Raw genomic sequence first — 22,670 nt, forward strand, 5'->3', positions numbered from 1 at the left:
CAAGATGACCAGCCCGGCCCATATGGGACCTCGGGACAGTCGGTTCCCCTCACACTGGCACAGGCCACTACAGAGCTTCCCCCCTCTGGAAACACCAGCACAGCACCCACCTAGCGGGCCCATACCTCTGTCCCCAGGACACGTCAATCAGCAGTGTGTCAACCACTACAGAGAACCCAGGCTAACCCACCACCCCAACAACACCAGGGACCTGCGGGCAGTGGTAGTGGGCACACAGTTCAGGGGACAGAGGCCCAGGAAAACAGGGGAACTGGGAGGACTGCTGTGCGACAGGGGGAGGACAGGCCCAGGGAACCCACTCTCCACGAGGCCCTCTCCAACATCATGGGAGCCTACCACCATTCCCAGGAGACGATGGCAACGGTACTGGCCAAGTTTCAGGAGACCCAGCGGCTGCAGGAAGAACAGTATTTTGGCTTCAGGGAGGAACTCAAATCCATCAATTCCACACTGGGCACCATTGTAGGGGTGCTGAAGGAACTCGTGAACACTAGGAGGGACACTGTGGCACAACAAGGGGCCCCTGACACTAGCCTGGATGATGAACTGCCCACCACCTCCGCTGGCGCTAGTGGAGAGGAGGCAACCGCCACAGGACCACCACACCAGCACCCCACCCCCTGCAGATGGGGAACCACCCCGCAAGAGGTCCCTGAGATCCAGGACACAGACAGAGAACAATGCCAAGACCCCCGGCAAGAAATGAGACCACCCTTATTGTTATCCTTCTGTCCCACTTTGTCAACCTGTCCATACTTAAACTGCCCTAGCTCCACTTCCTATGCCCCTTTGGACAATGCACCTGTGAGACTAATAGACTGGACTCTGCCATGGACATTCCTCCACCATCACCCCTGACCATTTCACAATCCCCTCCACTATTGAGCACTTAAATAAACACCCTTAAATCACAAAACAATCAGGAGTCTGTCTGTGCTTTCGAAAAAGTGTATTAGCAATAACAGTGGCAAAATGCTATATCAATTGTAATGTCAACATACCTATGTCACATAGCTCTAGTCCATGTGGAAACAAAGCAGATGTCACACAGTGGGACCCACATCTGTGAGATCGTAAGGGGAAGTGACAACTCAGTGACCATACACTGGGTGAAAATGACAGATAGATGAGAGGTAGTAGAATTAAATCAGATGTAGCAGGCAGTGTTGTCTTCTTACCTGTGTCTCACTGGAAGTATTGCAGGATCACCGTGTTCCTGTTGTCTATGTCCTCTTCTTCTGCTTCCTCGTCTTCACTGTCCACAGGCTCCACAGCTGCCACAACACCTCCATCTGGACCATCCTCCTGCAGAAAAGGCACCTGTCGTCGCAAAGCCAAGTTGTGAAGGATACAGCAGGCCACAATGATCTGGCATACCTTCTTTGGTGAGTAGAATAGGGAACCACCTGTCATATGGCGGCACCGGAACCTGGCCTTCAGGAGGTTGAAGGTCCGCTCTATATCCCTCCTAGTTCGCCCATGGGCCTCATTGTAGCATTCCTCTGCCCTTGTCCTGAGATTCCTCACTGGGGTCAGTAGCCATGACAGGTTGGGGTAACCAGAGTCACCTGCAAATGTCGAGGGACAACTGCTAGACACACACTAATTCATAGGGACATCCCCAGACCCAGACACCTAGTCACACTGTATTGGGTCCATGTCCTCACCTAATAGCCACACACGTTGCCTCTGGAGTTGCCCCATCAAATAAGGGATGCTGCTATTCCGTAGAATATAAGCGTCATGCACTGAGCCAGGAAATTTGGCATTCACATGGGAGATGTACTGGTCTGCCAAACACACCATCTGCACATTCATCGAATGGTAACTCTTCCGGTTGCTGTACACCTGTTCACTCCTGCGGGGGGACCAAGGCCACATGTGTCCCATCAATGGCACCTATGATGTTGGGGATATGTCCCAGGGCATAGATATCACCTTTCACTGTAGGCAAATCCTCCACCTGAGGGAAAACGATGTAGCTCTGCCTGTGTTTCAGCAGGGCAGACAACACTCTGGACAACACGTTGGAAAACATAAGCTGGGACATCCCTGATGCTATGGCCACTGTAGTTTGAAAAGACCCACTTGCTAGGAAATGGAGTACTGACAGCACCTGCACTTGAGTGGGGGATTCCTGTGGGATGGCGAATAGCTGACATCAGGTCTGGCTCCAACTGGGCACACAGTTCTAGGATTGTGGTACGATCAAGTCTGCAGGTGATGATCACATGTCGCTCCTCCATTGTCGACAGGTCCACCAGCGGTCTGTACACTGGAGGATGCCGCCATCTCCTCACATGCCCCAGCAGACGGTGCCTATGGAGGAGAACAGCGAGCAGAGAGTCAAACAACTCTTAAGTACATAAACACAGCTTAATCTGAAAATATTAGCAAATCGACATATGCCTGTATTAGTGTTTAAGCAAGGCCTAGATATGTGTGACGCAGTCCAAAATAATGCCCTGTGGGCCCATGAAATGGCGGCTGCCTGACCTGTAAAGTGGGACAAGGGGATATGAGGTAACTGCGCTGGTGTTGTACACCGTCACGGTAGGCGGTCGAAGACCGCGGCGCTATCCTGCATTTGTTAACATTGGACCCTATGGGTCCCAGGAGCCAATGACGATGTACGCCGGCGGTGACGGTACGCACCGCCGCAGACGTGACCACCATTTTCTCTCTGTTCAATCACTTGATACCTGATCTTCGACACGAGAGGACCTGCACTGCAAGTGCTGCTGTGACCTCAGTCTGGAAGAGACAATGGCTTGTGTGTCTGGGGAAAGGGCCCCTGCCTTCAGCACGGAAGAGTTGGAGAAACTAGTGGATGGGGTCCACCCCCAGTACACGCTACTCTACGGTCCTCCAGGCAAACAGGTAAGTACAATGTGAGCATGCTGTATGGGCAATGCCTGTGTGGAGTGGTGTGGATGAAAGATAGGGGGGGTGAGAATGAGGCATGCATGAAACGATGGTGAGTGCATGTGCGTCATGGCAAGGGTAGGGATGCGGACCAATGACTGTGACGGTGCGGACGGTAATATCTTCTCCTTTTCCCCTGTAATATTCCTGTAGGTCAGCTCCCACCAGAAGAAGGACATTTGGTGTGCCATCGCCAAGGAAGTCCGGACCCTGGGGGTCTACCACAGACGGAGGACCCACTGCCGGAAAAATGGGAGGACATTCGCCACTGGAGCAAGAAGACGGCAGAGGCCCAGCTGGGGATGGCCTCCCAACGTGGGAGGGGTGCCCGTCGCACCATGACCCCCCTGATGTTCAGGATCCTGGAGGTGGCGTACCTGGAGTTGGATGGGCACTTGAGGGCATCACAGCAGCCACAAGGGGGTAAGTACACTCTCATTCTGCTGATTCAGTGCGCATTGTAGGTGTCTGGGTGGGGGAGGTGGGCTGTGGGTTCCACTAGGCCAGGGTGTGTTTAGTAGGCAAGGTCCCTTCTTAAGGCAGGCCCTGTGGCACCCCACCCCACCTGTGTACAGTGCCAACTACACCTAGTCAGGCTCCTGTGACATCCATGTGTGCAGCAATCGGGCATAGCCTTGTAACCCATGTCCCTGGGATTGATTAGGGAACTCCAAGTGCACAGCATAGTGCAGGGGGCTTCTGTGTCTGTAGTGTCTGCCAACGGTAGCGGTATTGCATGCACTCAACATGTCTTTCTTCTATCTTCCCCCCCCTTTTTGTGGCCTCCCTGTTCTTGTGTGCATTAGCTTCATCAGGCGGAGGAGCAGTGGCACCGGAGCAGGAGGGAGCTGCATCCCACATGGCCCTGGAGGGCGACACAACAGAGTCTGAATTCACCAGTGGGACGGAGGGCGAGGGGAGCTCCACGGCGGGGACAGGAGCTGAGACCAGCGATACAGACTGCTCCTCTGATGGGAGCTTCCTTGCGGTGGCGGACCCATCTGTGCCCCCCGCATCTACAGGTACAGCCGCTACCCCCCCTACCAGCACCACCCTCCCAGCAGCCCCTCAGCGTGTGTCCCGTGCCCGCTCACCCAGGAGGGTGGGCATCTCCTTCGCCCCAGGCACCACAGCCCCTGCCCCTGTCACCCCTGCTGCCCTCAGTGAGGAGGCCATTGACCTCCTCAGGTCCCTCACTGTTGGGCAGTCTACCATTTTGAATGCCATCCAGGGTGTAGAGAGGAAGTTGCAACAAACCAATGCATACCTGGAGGGCATTCTTTCTGGTCAGGCAGCCCATCAGCGATCTTTTCAGACTCTGGCCTCAGCACTGATGGCAGCCATTATCCCTGTCTCTAGCCTCCCCCCTCCAACTTCCTCCACCGAGACCCAAGCCCCTGTACTTCAGCCTATCCCAAGCACACCATCAGACCAGCATGCACACACCTCAACACACAAGGGAAGCTCTGGCAAACATAAGCACCACACATCCCACAGGCACTCACGCAAGCATCATACACATGCAGACACACCAACATCCACTACCTCCACTGTGTCCCCCTCCTCCTCGTCTCCCTCCTCCCTCCCTGTCTCGTCTCCACTCACACCTGCATGAATTACATCCTCAGCCACTACGTCCATCACCAGCACACCCACCAACACACCCTGCTCACGTGCAGTCACCACCCCACTAACATTCACACATCCCCTGTGTCCTCTACCAGTGTGTCTGTGAGCCCAACTCCCAAAGTACACAAATGCAGCCACACACCCACCCAACAGCCATCCACCTCACAAAAGCCTCCAGCCCATGCACCTTCACCCAAAGTCACCAAATGTACACCTCCTACAACCACTACCTCTTCCACCACTCCCAAACCCCCTCCATCTACCCGTCCCAGTGTTCCCCAAAAACTTTTCCTGTCCAACCTTGACCTCCTCCCCTCACCTCCCCCACCCCTTCAGTCTCTTAGAGCCCGCCTCTCCAGGTCCCAACCCAGCACCTCAGCCACAAGATCTGCGGAACCAGTGGTGCCAGTAGTAACCGGCTTCTGGAGTGCACCAGGCAGCAGGGCAGCCAGTGTGGCAAGGAGCCAGAGCACAGACAGTCCCCCACCTGTAAAGCATAAAAAGTTGGCCAGTGCCCGGCGGGAGAGAGTAAAGAAATCAGCCACCAAAGCCGCTCCCAGGGATACAGTTGGGAGTGTGGAGACAGCTGCACCACCATCCAAGGTGGGGAAGGGGCACAGTAAAACCGGCAAGTCTGGGAAAATCTGCACGGCGGACAAGACAGCCACCAGCCCCGCTGCCCAGGACACTGCCGTCACTAGTCCCGCTGCCCAGGACACTACTGCCACCAGCCCCGCTGCCCAGGACACCGCCGCCACCAGCACCGCTGCCCAGGACACCGCTGCCACCAGCACCAGTGCCCAGGACACCGCCGCCACCAGCACTGCTGCCAGGACACCGCCGCAACAAGCACCGCTGCCCAGGACACCGCCGCAACAAGCACCGCAGGCCAGTGAGCGCCAAAGATTCCAACGCTACTGAGGCCGCCACAAGCAGGATGAAGCACTCTGGGCACAAAACCCCCTCCAGAACCAGTGGAGAAAGGCATCCACTACTTCTGTCCTTGGCAGGATGAAGCACTCTGGGCACAAAGCCCCCTCCAGAACCAGTGGAGAAAGGCATCCACTATCTCAGTCCTTGGCAGGATGAAGCACTCTGGGCACAAAGCCCCCTCCAGAACCAGTGGAGTATCCCATCCACTACCTCTGTCCTTGGCAGGATGAAGCACTCTGGGCACAAAGCCCCCTCCAGAACCAGTGGAGAATGTTATCCACTTGAGAGACTGTGGCTTTGCACTCCCCAAGATTAAGCAGTGGGCAAACCACCCACTGTAGAGACTTGAGAGACTGTGGTTTTGCACTCCCCAGGATTGAACAGTGGGCAAACCACCCACTGTAGAGACTTGAGAGACTGTGGCTTTGCACTCCCCAGGATTGAACAGTGGGCATGGAGCCCCCTCGTGGATCTTGCTTCATGCACTCATCCGGCTGAGGTGCCCCCCCCTTCCCTTCCCCCTGAGGTGCCTTTTTTTTTCTATCTGATGCCCCAGCAGTGTTCTCTCCGTCTTGTTCGGGTATCTTGTGTGGGCCTCGCCCATGCCTTTTGGGCCCAGTGGTCCACAGACTATGATAGTGGAATACCTTGGACTTGTATTTTTGGTGTATATATTTATTTATAGTGTACATTTCTTTATATATGTATATATTTTTGATTACTGTATTTGAATATATCATTCAACTCATTTCCTTTTGTCCTTGCATTCTTCCAGTGGGATTAGGGGGTGTAACTGTAATGTATCATGATGTATTAGTGTGTGTGTTGTCGTGGGTGAGGGTGGGGGTGGAGGTTTTGCGTGTTGCATGTGGGTGTCACTGTTTTTTCCCTCCCCCTCCCCTGTGTTGTGATGCAGTACTCACCGTGGTCTTCGCCGCCGGCGTTCGTGCTCCTGGTAGAGGAGCAGGAAGATAAAGGCTGGAAGAATCTAGAGCTCGGGTTCCATGGCGTCCTGGTTCCTCGTTGGGTGTGTAGAGGTGAGCGTTTCCCCTTCCAAGTCCTGTTTCCGCCATGATCTTGTTCGCGGTGAATCCTCCCCGGAAAAGGTGGCGGATTGGACTGTTGTAATTCTGTGGGCGGTACATTGTCCTCCGCCTGTCTGTTGGCGGTTACCGCCGCGCTGTTTGTTTGTACCGCCTTGGTGGTCAGAGTGTTAAAGTGGCTGTCTATGTTGGCGGTTTCCGCCACAGTCGTAATTCCATTTTTTTTCCACCGGCCTGTTGGCGGTTTTACCGTCGCTTTAACACCGACCGCCAGGGTTGTAATGACCACCAATGTCTTTTACCCATGTGTTTTGGTTTGGAGTGGGGTGGATGTATATGGTGCAGAGTGGAATTATGTGGGTTGGAATTGTTAGTTGTGGAATTGTGTGGTGTGCAGTGTATTTGTGTAGTAGAATTATGTAGTATGGTGAATAAATAGTGGTGAGAGCTGCACAGAATAGATAGAAAGGAAGATAGGGAGGGGTAGGTAGAGTGTGCACGAAGTGGTGAATGAACTCAATACACAGATGCAGATGTGTGAAAAAGAGAGAAAGAAGCGGAGAGCAGGCCACAGATGCATAAAAAGGGAGCACTGGTGCACGCAGAAGACACCCCAAGAAGGGGAGGTGAGCCTGGGTTTCAGAGATTGAGACCTTGAAAAGGCACAGGATTGAAACTGTGCTTGAAGACCTGGCGTCAACCACATGAGAAAAGTGGGAAGAGAGAGTGAGAGAGCAAGAGAGAGGGGTGGGAGAAAGTACAAGAGAGAGAAAGGGATGAGTGGGAGGGACACCAAGAGGTGGGGGGAGGCAAGAGGTGGACCAGTGCACAGCATGAGGAGGTACAGGAGGGTAGCAAGTGTGAGCATGTAGTATGGAGAGAAGACAGCGAGTGTGAGGGAGGGATGAGATTGGACAGTGGGTGTGTGGGGGAGAGATGACAGGGTTGGTGGAAGTGCGAGGGAGAGATAAGTTGTATTGAAATTGTTTGTGGTGGAATTGTGTGGCATGGAATTGTGTGGTGTGAGGTTGTGTAGTGGAGATATGTGGCATGGTATGCTGTGGAATTTTGTGGATAGTAATTAAATGGCATTACGTGCCTGGAATTATGTAGGGCAAGACTGTGTTTTATGGAGTTGATTATGTGGAATAGTATTGTGTGTTGTGGATTGGCATGTTGTGGAGTTGAATTCTGTGGTGTGTTGTAAGTTGTGTGGCGTGATCTGAAAATCTGTGGTGTGGACTGGAGGTATTTGGTGTGTTGTGGAATTGTTTTGTGTGTTTGAAATGTGTTTGCAGTGTAGTGTAATGACACAAATAATGAGGGTGCAATACACAACAAAATGCAACAGTAGCACTGAAGTCCAGAACATCTGTGTCACTGAAGCTATTCTGATGGGACTAGCGATAAAACAATCCCCTAGTAAAATGGTGAAAGACAATCACGCAGACACATACGAGTACATGTGTATAATGTTTTAATTGTAAAGTACATAAGCCAAATGTGTGCACAGAAGTAAACCTTTATAACCCAAATAAATAATGATGAAGAAATTATCAAAACACATCCTGGAAATATAACAATGTGGACTGAGTAAGGACTAGCACTATTCGCACCAGCCCCTCCTTGCAGTTCACGAGGATGTCCAATGTAATTAGCAATCACCTGAAAGACAAAAAAGTAAAAAAAGATCTTGTTTTTTCCTAAATGAGGATCTTGCTGGTTTCAGTATACAACACTGTTTTGTATCAGCAAGTAGAAATCTTATCACTGACAATGCTAGGCATTTCAGCTCATGCACGAAGTACAGCTAAATAGCTTCAGCAACATTGCTGGTGCGAAACCTACGAGCCTCATGCACGAAACCAAAACAAACTACTCACGCGCTACACCTTAAACACTCTCCTATCCCAGCCCAACAAACTAAGAAACTCTGAATTGGCCTTCCCAAAAAAAAGTGCTTTGAGGCCTCTTTAGGGGTTTTAGTACGCTGCTACACGTGCTACAATGCCATAAAACATCAACTATAATAGTTGGTGAAGGCTTGCTAAGATTTGTAGTCTTACTGTAACTTAACTGCAGTGCCAGTTGCAAGGGACTATACAATTAAAGCCCGTGAATGAAACATAGTATCCCAAGCCATGTAGCGTCATTAAAGTTGTACTACCTACTCCCCCACCCCGTTCCGAGCAGAGTATCTGTTTGCCTGCTGCTTGTCAAAATGTTGCTCCAAAGATTCATTCCACACAGCTTGGAAAGAGGCTTGAGACCCTGGAGACACTGGTGTTTTTTTCCCAGTATAGTAACCTAAGAAAGGATTGATCTCAGCTGAATACAATGAGGTGATCCCAGGGCCGGAGGAAGGGAGCTCAGGAAATTTCTATTCTGGAATCCATTATGTTTATAACAGAGGGGTGAGCATGTAAATGCCTGCAATTTTATCCACAACATAAAGCCAATTTAATAAAAATAATTTTGTGTCTCAGACAGTGCCTTACTTCACCCATATCAATCTGAGAACTTAAAGTTCAACAGCCTGTATTTAAAACTCAGCGACGGGCTGATGGGCTCAATGTGGCACTGGTCAGTCTAAGTCACCGGTGGAAGTACAGGGAAACCCAGCGTCACAAATGAAGCAGTACCTCCAGAAAGCCCACTGTTTGTTTCGCACTATTAGAATAGTAATTAAGACAAGAAAAACGGTAAGGCAGCTGGCGGTAAGCAGAGTACTCCAGAGAGATGTGCATGTTCAGAGCGCCTGTTCAAGCAGTGAGGGCGTGTGGGAGGGGACAGAGCTCATAAAAGTACGAGCCGAAAAAAGAATAACAGTTGCAGGCCAGTCTACAATCATTTGTGCGTTCGAAACCTAAAGGCAGGCGGGGCAGCTGTGCAAACAGAGAGCCTTCCCATGAGACACCACACAACAACACTGCAAAGGGAGGACCAAAGCCATCTGATGAGCATGTTCAAATCAGAATACAACACGTTTTACAGGATTGCCAAAAAAAACACACAAACAAACGAAAAAAGAAACCAGAAACATAGGATATTACAATACCACATTTAAAAACGAGTTAGAGTGATTAACATTGAGAAGAGCACTGCGTGGAAAATAAACAGATAAAGTAGTCCGGACCCCAGGCTGAAAACATCAAGCCTTGTATGTTTTTAGTAGTTTACCGGTGCTGTGTAGGTGGGCTAAACACCGGAAAAGGCATGACGTATCCATGCCTTTCACAAATGAGAGCAAGCGAATTTTAAAAGGCAAGCCCACAAACCAATGTAAGTGACTGACGTGACATGGGCGTGGTTTAAAGCTCAAAGAAAGATTACAGAATGGACGGAGCGCTTTGAGCTCGTCCATGAAGAGGTTACTGCTTTGCAGATCTGGCTGCTTGCACACAAAAGATTGTGCTCCGCCATGGGAATGTTCTTTTACAACTAAATCATGCATGTCTTTTGTACACTTATCATCAAGCATCAGCCAAGCATATTCTATGTATGTGTCCTGAATTTAAAGAGAAGAGGATTCGTCTACTATACCATTAGATGTATAGAATGTGCCAGCATTCCACTTACGTGCCGGTTCATCAAATGTTTTAGAATAAATGAAAAATGGAAAATGCTAGTTAAAAGCAGCAGTGAACTTTGGCCCCAAAAAAGTTTATTTTTGTTTTTACATGTGAAACCAGCAGTTTTTTAAATGGACTAGACAACTTTTTAAAGTACTTTATAAAGTTTTGTATTTACTTTCCCAATGTAAAGCTAATTAATGAGGTCCCAGTTCACAACAATTTGTGAACATTTAGGGCCTTGTTTACGAGCCCGTAGCGGCACACTGTGCCACCAGAGCATAATGGATTTTTACAGTTTGTTGGCGCAGTGTGCCAGTCCATATTTACAAGGCCATGCTAGCCACCTGGTAAATATGGACCCCTTTCATGCATAGCACTGCGTGAAAGGGGCGTTCCATGGGTGTTGCTTGGGGTATTTCCCATGCAACACTCATGGAACCCGAAGAAATCTGACTCATTCCCAGATTTACAAGTCTGGGAATGCATCAGGTTCCTACACCACCTCAGGGGTGGTGTAAGAGTGACACAACAGGGAGAAATAGCTTTATTTGTCCCTGTGTTTCGCAGCACACATAGAAAGAGGAAAACACCTCTTGTGATGTAAAAAATCATGCCTACAATGCAGGCACCGTTGCACCTTGATGCAAGGGTGGGTGCCTTGGCGCATAGGAGCAATTTGCACCCCAGCGCAGGGAGAGAAGACCAAAATGCACCGAATCTTGTAGATACTGCGCATTTCTGCCCTTTCACGGTGGCGCAGGGTGGCATAGCAAGGCACTTGCTGCACCGCCCCATGCCACTGGCCTTGTAAATGAGGCCCTTAGTGGCACAGAAATTGCAAGAAATTGCTATCTGCAGTGGCAAATTGCAGAATCTTAGGCACAAAACCAGAGTTACATTTGGGGATATTGGAAAGAACATGAGTGTCAACCCTTTCAACCCCTAGCACTGCATTTGCAACCCCTTGCCTCAGAGGTGACAAAAATCAGTGCCAGGAACACAGGGGCAGCTTGTCCTTATGGGCATTGGTTGGGGCTCCTATCTCTTATTTTTTGTCAATTTTTTATTTCACTAATAGTGAATGATAATATTTGCTATTAATGTATTAAATATGGAGTACAATTAACTGGAATATGACCCTTCCCGGCAGCTGAGGTAAATAACAAATGCATTTAAATGTATGTTGTTCGCAAGCGTGCAGGTAAGAGTGTGTTTATGTGAGAGAGAGAGTGTCTATGAACGATTATGTATCTCTGTGTAAGCATGTGTGTGAACGTAAAGGTCAAATGGCATGCAAAGTCACTTCCACTACCCCGGCCTTTTGGTGAATTAACTTTCATGGGGTCAAGTTGGGTATTGGAAAATAAATAAATTCCCATAAGGCTGCCATTTTTTGAGTTTTCAGAGACCTTTCTAATTACTTTTCGCTGTATACCTGCAATTGGTGTACAAATTGCACAAACTAATGGTGTTATTTAGAATTTATCAAGCACATAAAAGGTGACTGGAGGAATGTTTGCAATAAGCCTAACCACTGGCAATCACTCAGGGTAGCACTCCAACCCATCATTCTTTTGCCCACCTTGCCACCTCAGTTTGGACCAAGCCATATGTAAATCATTCATGACCTTGTGTTAATAGGAACAGTCCAGCCTGAACTGCTGGGCCAGGTCCTCCCTGAAGAGGAGCATAAGCAATCCAAGACCTGTTTTGCCTCATTAGGGCTTGTCATTTGGATGTAACATGGTTCCAGTGGCACAGTGAGCATGGGACTGATGCCTGGGCATTCCCTTGCCACTTAGGATTACATCAAATGCACAAAACGTGATGAGAGGAATGCTTGCAATAGGTCTCACTACTGGCAGTCTCTCGGAGTAGCATTCAAACCCATTCTTCTTTTTCCCACCATGGCACCTCAGTTTGGACTCAGCCATATGGAAATTAGTCCTAGCCCTGCTCCAGTAGGAATAGTTCAGCCTGAACCTGCAAGGCAGGCGTGGCTCCCTTGCTCACCGTGCCGTAGGACTTAAGCTATACCTAATTGATGAGATCTGAGTAGATTAAAACCGGTCCAGGGTTTCTAGTGGTTTCCTCTGGAGGGGGCCTTGCCTGTCAGTTTGGGAAAGGCTATTCCCATGAGGATCAAGGTCAATACTGATTTGGATAAGGCCGACCTTTGTCTAAAGTGGCACGATAAGCAAAAAACAATGAACAGGAATACGGACAGGCAATATTTCTAGTGGCTGAGATTAGTTCAAGCATTCCATCCATCACCTTGTTGTTGTTGCACTTATTTAGACATTGGCAGCCAGTCTGTCAGGATTTATTCTGCTGCCATTGTGGAAGACAGACTGCCACGATTGGAGATCTCTGTTTCATGCAGCGATCTCTATACCTTCAGCAGAGCCACCAAAGGAATGCCTCCATTGCAGGCGCTAAAACTATGCAGAGCAGCAACTGCTCAGCAGCCTTTTTTGTTTTCTCAAAATCAAGCTCCCAGTAGCAGGTGCTTGTTATTGAAAAACAAAATATAAATGTCCCTGACATGCTGGAAGTTTTACCTGCATTGTTGGGTAATTGTATTTGCCTTACTGTTCAAGCCTACCAGACTTTCCCTTGTGGTTCCGAGCAGGAAAAAAGTATGCCAGAAATTCCTCCCTAAATAAGACTATCTGAGCAAGTGTAAATGAATGCTCGATGTCAGTCTGGCCATGGGTCAAAGCTGGTGGAGGCTCCTGGCTTAAACATGGTCTTCACATGAGTCTAAACAAAGCAAGCGGACTGCGAGCTGGATGGAGAGGGTACTCCAGCATTCCTGTCATGAAGTACCTTCTCCACCAAACTAAATGAGGCTCCAGGTCTGAAAACACCCAAACACCACAATATGTAATGGAGGTGTTATTGAAGAGAAATCTTCACCAGGGAAAAAGAATCTCGGTGGAGAAAAAAGAAAATGGTTCGATATGGTGTACTATTTGTGAGTTTTCGACTTTCTTCAAATAGTTTGCATAGTAGCTGCCTTAGTTTGGTGAAGCATTATGTTCCCAGAATGACCAACTTCTTGAGAAGAAAAGATGAAACTGGTTCCTAGAAAGGCATGCAGATAAGAAGAATGGCTAATTCTGAAACATGGCATCTGGTGCCAATTGTTCCTTTTGAACCCAATCCAGTCCAACTCAGTAAAGCGGAATAACTTTTTTAAAATATCATTTTAAGAACGTATCATTTGCGTAAACCATTGCCAAGTTCCCCTTTGCTGCAACAGATTTGGTAGTGAACACGTTCAAAGAAAAATCACAGGTTGTTGTCTTTGCTAGAGGTTTCCTTCCTTGAAGTTATACCATCATTCCCCCGAACTGTGGTGGCATCTCTCGCCATGTATGGGGCTGCACCAGCGTGAGATATGCAGCCATTTTGGATCTTAATGGAGGATAAGTGGAAGGCTTGATGCCCATCAAGTATTCACTTCTGGGAAAGCATGAAAAAGAAATCGAAATATGCTGACAGATGTGGAAACCCCTGTAGGCACATCAACTCTTTCTCTGGTATCAGCAGAAGTTAATCAGCAGCATCCATCTTATCTGCTCGACATATTGTGTGTGACTGCCGCTATCTAATTTCCTGACGCAGAGTACAGGCGTTTACTGCACGAGTCTGGGTTTCCTTAGTTGGGGAACGCCTTTCAAAAGTTTAAAGTTTCTTTGAAAGACAGAGGGGGAGGTGAAGACCTCTATGAAATGAAAGGCATAGAAACTGGGGGTGGCTGATTCACAAACTGCACTTAGCAGTATGTTTTGCACTACAAAACGTACATCAAAGTGCTATTCATAAACTGCACTTTTGTAGTAAATTACAATCTTAGTTTACGACTTTTCGGTATTCACAAAACTTGCAATTGTATAGTAGCTTGCACATTTGTAGTAAGTCCCTATCTTCACTATTTTCTATGGGAGGGTGTTGCGATACCATTGGTTGGCCATGTGTAGTGTTGGACTTAGACAAAAGTCTAAATCACAAAAGTGACAGTTACAGAAATGTAAGTTACTACAATAATGCTGTTTGTGAACCTCCAAAAGTAGTACACTTACTCAAAAGTAAAAATGTACTCAAAAGTGTAAGTTACCTTCATGAATCAGGTCTTCAATAACTGGATTAAAAAAAAACTTTCTACATACCTAAAAGGCCCAAAACAGGAATCTGCAATTGTAATTTCACGTTGTATTTGTAAGAATTTGCAAACCATAAATTGCACATCAAAAGACTGAAAACGATCAACAGTAAATTTAGACTTAGGGGTCGCTAGTGTGGGGTGTTATGCAAAATGCAGCGAACACCCACAAATTCAAAAATATTTCGGTATTCTTGGAATATTTTTTTTAAATAATTTCCGGCCTGAAAACACATGTAAAACTACTTCTGAATTCATGTGAGAAGGGAATTCCCTTATACCCATGGGGTTGTAGGTGAAAAGGTTTCTCCACACAGAAAAATATTTTCCCTGTGGAGAAAAAAAAGTGAAATGTAGAAATACGCCTGCACATTTGAGAATAATTTGCACACATGGCTTCCAGGTAGTGCAATTTAAAATTGTGCCAAGTCAGAGTAAATCTGTAAATGCTGCAGGTTTCCAGACGTATTCCTGGGATAGTTAGTGAATCTCCCAAAAGACAAAAATGTGCTGTGAATGTGGAAGGAAACACATCTCCTGTGGATTTTTGACTTTTTAAATCATTGCTATGTGATTTGAGCCCCGTGAGATATTTAATCTGTGTTTACACTGGTAGGTGTTTCTGGGTTCATGGGGCATATAATACTGCTCTTTGTACAGGTTCCAAATGTCCTATAAAAATGCCCCTTGAATGCTTGTTATGTGAACATTCCTAGCAAGGGGTGACTTCACGCAATGCTCCTTTCTTGCGAAGACTTGGAAATGGATGAAGTTTCAATTTCACCTGCAGACTTTTGCAAAGTTTACAAACGTTGTACTTAGTAAAGGTTGCAGTTTTATGAACCTCGCCAACTTTGCTTATAGAAGAATGCTCTTGCAAAAGCATGTATTGAGAGAGAATTCACCTAGTGGTTCTGAGCCTCATCACAGAGATGATTTCTGCATCCCCTACTTTTGCTTAACATTTTTCGCAAAATTGTCTATGCAAAGGACACTTACATTTCTTCTATCACCACTGCTACTATGAGCGTAAACACTATTGGTATTCATTAGCATGTGTCAAATGTAGGTAAAAGTGCTGCTTTATTTATTTTTACCTGTCAGACATAAGCTCAGTATTGGTCATGAACAATTGATTTAGCGTCTGGTGTAGTTCATTATGGCCCTCATTATGACCCTGGCGGTCGGTGATTAAGTGGTGGTAATACCGCCAACAGGCTGGTGTTAAGTACCGCCAAATTATGACCATGGCGGTGATATCTCCAAAAGACAGCCAGCCTTCTCCGAGGCGGTACCAATGCCATCAAAAGGCTGGTGGAAACAGAGCACAGAAGTGAAAGGACTCACCATTGGAGACACAGGGAACAACTGCGCAGCCATGGAACCAGAACTGCAAGTCATCCCGATGATCTTCTACGTCATGCTCCACCACGAACACCAACGCCGGCGAAGAGGACGACGGTGAGTACAGTCGCCTAGCACACAAGGGAGGGTGGGAGGAAAAACGAGAGTGACACACACACCATGCACACACACCATACACCATACACACAACCAGCTGCACAAGTGGATGTTGTTGTGTCTGCAAATGAATGGCGTTTGTGGGATGAAGTGTGGTGCTTGTGTTTGCCTGTGACACTCTTGGGTGTTGGCTTGTGTGCATGCTCGTCTGGCTGTGTGCTTGGGATGGGTTGGGGTTGAGGAGAATGGGATTGGGAAGTGGAAGTTGGAGGGGGGACGGTTGAAACAGGGACAATGGCTGCCATCAGAGAGGAGGCCAGAGCCTGGATAGATCTCTGTAGGGCCGCCAATCCAATGTGATTGCCTTCCAGGAATGCATCAGATTGTTGCATCTGGGCTGCCAGCCCCTGGATAGCATTCACAATGGTTGATTGCCCTACAGAGATGGCTCTCAGGAGGTCAATAGCCTCCTTACTCAGGGTAGCAGGGCTGACTGGGGCACAGCATGTGGTGCCTGGGGCGAAGGAGATGCCCACCCTCCTGGGTGAGCGGGCACGGGCAACTCACTGAGGGGCTGCTGGGAGGGGGGTGCTGGTACGGGGCTGGCGGCTGTACCTGTAGCTGGGGTGGTCACAGAGGTGTCCGCCACCACCAGGAAACTCCTATGGAGGAGGTATCAGAGTCTGTATTGGCCCCTCCAGTCTCCGCCATGGTGCTGCCCTCGCCCTCCGTCCCACTGGTGCCCTCATCGTCGGTGGACTATGCCTCCTGGGGCCTTTGGGATGCAGCTCCCTCCGTCGCCGGTGCCTCTGCTCCTCTGCCAGATGATGCTAATGCACATAAGGACAGGATGAAAAAACAAGAAAGGGTGGGAGAGAGATAAAGGATACACTGGGTCAATGACTGCACCAACACCACCGTTGGCGTACACAGCACCCACACACACATGATACAGGCCTACGCACTATGCATTGTACTACCAGAGATATTGCTAGCCACCAAGGCATGAGGAGGAGCACACACCGCCAACTGCAGCACACCTGGGACCCACGCAGCCCTGACCAGTAGTGGATGCTAACAAGCTAGGTAGGCAGTATCTCCCCTTCAGATCCTTAGTCACCAGAGGACCTATGCTGCTATGTCTGGCCTGCCCTAGGGGCTCCCACTGACACACATCCACCACCCAGATACCACCCCTCTAACCGTTTTCTTCAATGATGGCCACTGTACTCACCACCATGTGGCTGCTGTGATGCCGTCAAGCACCCATCCAGCTCTGGATAGGCCACCGCCAGTATGTGGGCAATGAGAGGGGTCAGGGTTCAACGGGCACCCCTTCCTCGTTGGGAGGCCATCCCCAGCTGGGCCTCTGCGGTCTTCCGTGCCCAGAGTCTCAGGTCCTCCCATTGTTTCCAACAGTGGGTGCTCCCCCTGCCATAGACCCCTAGGATCTGCACTTCCTTGGCGATGGCACGCCATATACCCTTCTTTTGATGGGCGCTGATCTGCAGAGGCAATACAGACAGGAGAACACCATTAGACAAACAGTCCAGCCAGTAACACAAATGGCCCACCATACCCGTTTCCAGCACTATTAGCACACACAGCACTCAATGTGTACCCAGCCAGGAGGACATCCCTCCCCCTTACACGATGCCTTCACACACACCTCCATACATTCATGCCACATGCATTGTGCCCACAGTGTACTCACCTGTTGGTCCGGAGGCCCATACAGCAGTCCGTACTGGGGTAGGACCCATCCACCAGTCTCTCCAACTCCTCTGAAGTGAAGGCTGGGGCCCTTTCCCCGGTCACCCGGGCCATGGTAGGTTCCAGACACAGGAACAGCAGCACATGCAGTGTAGGTCCTCTCCTATGGAAGGTCAGGAAACAAGTGAGGAATCAGATAGAAAATGGCGGTCATGTCTGCGGCGGTGTATACTTCCACCGCCGGCATAGATCACCATTGGCCACTATAACCAATAGGGCCCAATTTTAACCAATGATGAATTGCACTGCGGTTCCTGACCGTCTCCCGCCACGGCACACAACATCAGCGGCATTACCTCACTTTTACCTGTCCCTCCACACAGGACAAGTGGACGCCATTTGAGGGGGGGGGGAGGCCTATTGAATAATGCTGCATCACAGGAGAAATAGGCACATACTGGACAAATCACACTGACCCATTACATGTTTACAGATTGCAGACTAGTGTTGTGGCTCCCTTATTCATTCTGTGACAGTCTCCTTACTCTTTTGTCCCTTAGATTTCTACCACTGTGGATAAATAGGAGATAGAGACATATACCTGTGTACAGACCCCTGGTGCACTTGGCTGTACTGGAGTACAGGCACATAATGCTCACCTATAGACTGGACAGGGCCATAATCACAGAGCAGTGTGCCCAATTGGAGCCTGACCTGATATCTGCTATCCATCATCCCACTGGGATACCCCCTCTTGTGCAAGTGCTATCAGTTTTCCATTTCCTGGCAACTGATTCTTTCCAAGTGACAGTGGGCTTGGCAGCAGGAGCGTCACAGCCAATGTTCTCAATAGTGCTGACAAGAGTGTTGTCTGCCCTGAAAAAACACATGTGCAGCTACATTGCATTCCCCCAGGTTGAGGATTTGGCCACTGTGAAGGCAGAGTTTTATGCAATGGGACATATGCCTAAAATAATTGGGGCGATTGACGGAACACATATTGCATTTGTCCCCCCCCCCTCCGGAATGAAATCGTAAGAGTTTCCATTCTATGAATGTGCAGATGGTGTGCTTGGCGGACCAGTATATCTCCCACATCAATGCTAAGCATCCTGGGTCGGTGCATGATGCCTTTGTCCTGATGAATAGCAGCATCCCAAATGTGATGTCCCAACTACAGAGGGACAGGGTGTGGCTAATAGGTGAGCCCTGGTTCCCACCCATTATATGTTGGTGGAAGACCTATGGTGTAGGCCATATAGGATATTGTGTGGCTAAATGTTGTCCCTCAATATTTCCAGGTTACTCTGGTTACCCAAACCTATCATGGCTGCTGACCCCTGTGAGGAATGCCAGGACAAGGGCAGAAGAACGTTATAATGAGGCACATGGGCGAACCAGAAGGTTAAGTGAGAGAACTTTTGGCCTCCTGAAGGCCAGGTTCCGGTGCCTCCATCTAACAGGTGGGATCCCTGTGCTACTCACCCAAGAAGGTCTGCCAGATAGTTGTGGCATGCTGCATGTTGCACAACCTGGCCCTCAGACGCCATGTCCCTTTTCTGCAGGAGAAGAAGACTGGAGATGCCCCTGTGGCAGCAGTGGACCCTGTGGACAGTGAGGATGAGATGGCAGAGGATGAGGATGAGGACAACAGAACAGCTGTAATCCATCAGTACTTCCAATGTGTAGGAAAGTACCATCTTGCCTGGCATGTTACCCCCATTTTTCACTGTATATATGTTGTTTTAGTTGTATGTGTCACTGGGACCCTGCTAGTCAGGGCCCCAGTGCTCATAAGTGTGCCTGAATGTGTTACCTGTGTTATGACTAACTGTCTCACTGAGGCTCTGCTAATCAGAACCTCAGTGGTTATGCTCTCTCATTTCTTTCAAATTGTCACTAACAGGCTAGTGACCAATTTTACCAATTTACATTGGCTTACTGGAACACCCTTATAATTCCCTAGTATATGGTACTGAGGTACCCAGGGTATTGGGGTTCCAGGAGATCCCTATGGGCTGCAGCATTTCTTTTGCCACCCATAGGGAGCTCTGACAATTCTTACACAGGCCTGCCACTGCAGCCTGAGTGAAATAACGTCCACGTTATTTCACAGCCATTTTACACTGCACTTAAGTAACTTATAAGTCACCTATATGTCTAACCTTTACCTGGTAAAGGTTGGGTGCTAAGTTACTTAGTGTGAGGGCACCCTGGCACTAGCCAAGGTGCCCCCACATTGTTCAGGGCCAATTCCCCGGACTTTGTGAGCGCGGGGACACCATTACACGCGTGCACTACATATAGGTCACTACCTATATGTAGCTTCACAATGGTAACTCCGAATATGGCCATGTAATATGTCTATGATCATGGAATTGCCCCCTCTATGCCATCCTGGCATAGTTGGCACAATCCCATGATCCCAGTGGTCTGTAGCACAGACCCTGGTACTGCCAAACTGCCTTTCCCGGGGTTTCACTGCAGCTGCTGCTGCTGCCAACCCCTCAGACAGGCTTCTGCCCTCCTGGGGTCCAGCCAGGCCTGGCCCAGGATGGCAGAACAAAGGACTTCCTCTGAGAGAGGGTGTTACACCCTCTCCCTTTGGAAAATGGTGTGAAGGCAGGGGAGGAGTAGCCTCCCCCAGCCTCTGGAAATGCTTTCATGGGCACACATGGTGCCCATTTCTGCATAAGCCAGTCTACACCGGTTCAGGGACCCCTTAGCCCTGCTCTGGCGCGGAACTGGACAAAGGAAAGGGGAGTGACCAATCCCCTGACCTGTACCTCCCCTGGGAGGTGCCCAGAGCTCCTCCAGTGTGCTCCAGACCTCTGCCATCTTGGAAACAGAGGTGCTACTGGCACACTGGACTGCTCTGAGTGGCCAGTGCCAGCAGGTGACGTCAGAGACTCCTTCTGATAGGCTCCTTCAGGTGTTGCTAGCCTATCTTCTCTCCTAAGTAGCCAAACCCTCTTTTCTGGCTATTTAGGGTCTCTGTCTTTGGGATTCTGTAGATAACGAATGCAAGAGCTCATCCGAGTTCCTCTGCATCTCTCTCTTCACCTTCTGCCAAGGAATCGACTGCTGACCGCGCTGGAAGCCTGCAAAACTGCAACATAGTAGCAAAGACGACTACTGCAACTCTGTAACGCTGATCCTGCCGCCTTCTCGACTGTTTTCCTGGTGGTGCATGCTGTGGGGGTAGTCTGCCTCCTCTCTGCACTAGAAGCTCCGAAGAAATCTCCCGTGGGTCGACGGAATCGTCCCCCTGTAACCGCAGGCACCAAAGAACTGCATCATCGGTACCTTGGGTCTCCTCTCAGCACGACGAGCGAGGTCCCTTGAATCCAGCAACTCTGTCCAAGTGACTCCCACAGTCCAGTGACTCTTCAGTCCAAGTTTGGTGGAGGTAAGTCCTTGCCTCCCCACGCCAGACTGCATTGCTGGGAAACGCGACTTTTGCAGCTACTCCGGCCTCCGTGCACTTCCGGTGGAAATCCTTTGTGCACAGTCCAGCCTGGGTCCACGGCACTCTAACCTGCATTGCACGACCTCCTAAGTGGTTCTCCGGTGACGTGGGACTCCTTTGTGCGACTTCGGGTGAGCACCATTTCACGCATCCTCGTAGTGCCTGTTTCTGGCACTTCTGTGGGTGCTGCCTGCTGCTGAGAGGGCTCCTCGTCTTGCTCGATGCCCCCTCTGTCTCCTGACGCAATTGGCGACATCCTGGTCCCTCCTGGGCCACAGCAGCATCCAAAAACACTAACCACAAGATTTGCAGCTAGCAAGGTTTGTTGGCGATCTTTCGGCGAGAAAACACTTCTGCACGACTCTCCACGGCGTGAGGGATCCGTCCTCCAAAGGGGAAGTCTCTAGCCCTTGTCGTTCTTGCAGAAACCTATGCTTCTACTGTCCAGTAGCAGCTTCTTTGCACCCACAGCTGGCATTTCCTGGGCATCTGCCCATCTCCGACTTGCTTGTGACTTTTGGACTTGGTCCCCTTGTTCCACAGGTACCCTCGACTGGAAATCCATCGTTGTTGCATTGTTGGTTTGTGTCTTTCCTGCAGAATTCCCCTATCACAACTTCTATGTCCTTTGGGGAACTTTAGTGCACTTTGCACTAACTTTTCAGGGTCTTGGGGTGGGCTATTTTTCTAACCCTTACTATTTTCTAATAGTCCCAGCGACCCTCTACAAGGTCACATAGGTTTGGGGTCCATTCGTGGTTCGCATTCCACTTTTGGAGTATATGGTTTGTGTTGACCCTATCCCTATGTGTCCCCATTGCATCCTATTGTAACTATACATTGTTTGCACTGTTTTCTAATACTATTACTGCATATTTTGGTATTGTGTACATATATCTTGTGTATATTTGCTATCCTCATACTGAGGGTACTCACTGAGATACTTTTGGCATATTGTCATAAAAATAAAGTACCTTTATTTTTAGTATATTTGTGTATTGTGTTTTCTTGTGATATGGTGCATATGACACTAGTGGTACTGTAGGAGCTTCACTCGTCTCCTAGTTCAGCCTAAGCTGCTCTGCTAAGCTACCATTATCTATCAGCCTATGCTGCTAGACACCCTATACACTAATAAGGGATAACTGGGCCTGGTGCAAGATGCAAGTACCCCTAGGTACTCACTACAAGCCAGTCCAGCCTCCTACACAATGGCACACAGGTGAGATAGTGTATCTTTACATTTCAATGCCTTTGGTTGTATTCTATGTGGCAGTGGCATGCTTGTATTTCCCACTTCTATGCCCACTTACTGTTACCTCTGGCTATTCATTTTGCAGATGTTGGTGATTTGACAAATACTCCTGGTGTGATCACAACAGCCACCTACAGGTCATGAATTCTATGCTCATTCTATGTACAGTTCATTTGCAATATTTGTACCTGTTTCAATCAATACATATTTGAAATACATGATATACTCAAAATCGATTTTTATCAAATGGTGTTTATTGAAGTGCTAATAGATAGAGGGGAAAGTGCAATGGGATAAGGTGATGATGGAGGAAAGTCCAGGGTATTGTTCCAGTCTGTTTGTAGCACAAGTGCATTGTCCAAGGGGACATAGAAAGGGGAGCAATGGCAGTTCAAGGTGGACAGGGTGAGTGAGTGGGACACAAGGGGGACAATCAGTAGAGTCTCATTTCCTGGCGGGGGTCTAGGCAAGTGTCTCT

At 48.9% G+C, this 22,670-nt stretch overlaps 1 protein-coding gene across 1 annotated transcript in view; it reads right to left on the reverse strand.

Annotated features, from left to right (window-relative positions):
- Nucleotides 1-22,670, reverse strand: part of BLK (BLK proto-oncogene, Src family tyrosine kinase) — a 380,194-nt gene that overhangs the window by 306,182 nt on the left and 51,342 nt on the right. The gene's annotated exons all lie outside the window — the stretch shown is intronic.

This window comes from Pleurodeles waltl, chromosome 5, assembly GCF_031143425.1.
Source record: "Pleurodeles waltl isolate 20211129_DDA chromosome 5, aPleWal1.hap1.20221129, whole genome shotgun sequence".
Lineage (NCBI taxonomy): Eukaryota > Metazoa > Chordata > Amphibia > Caudata > Salamandridae > Pleurodeles > Pleurodeles waltl.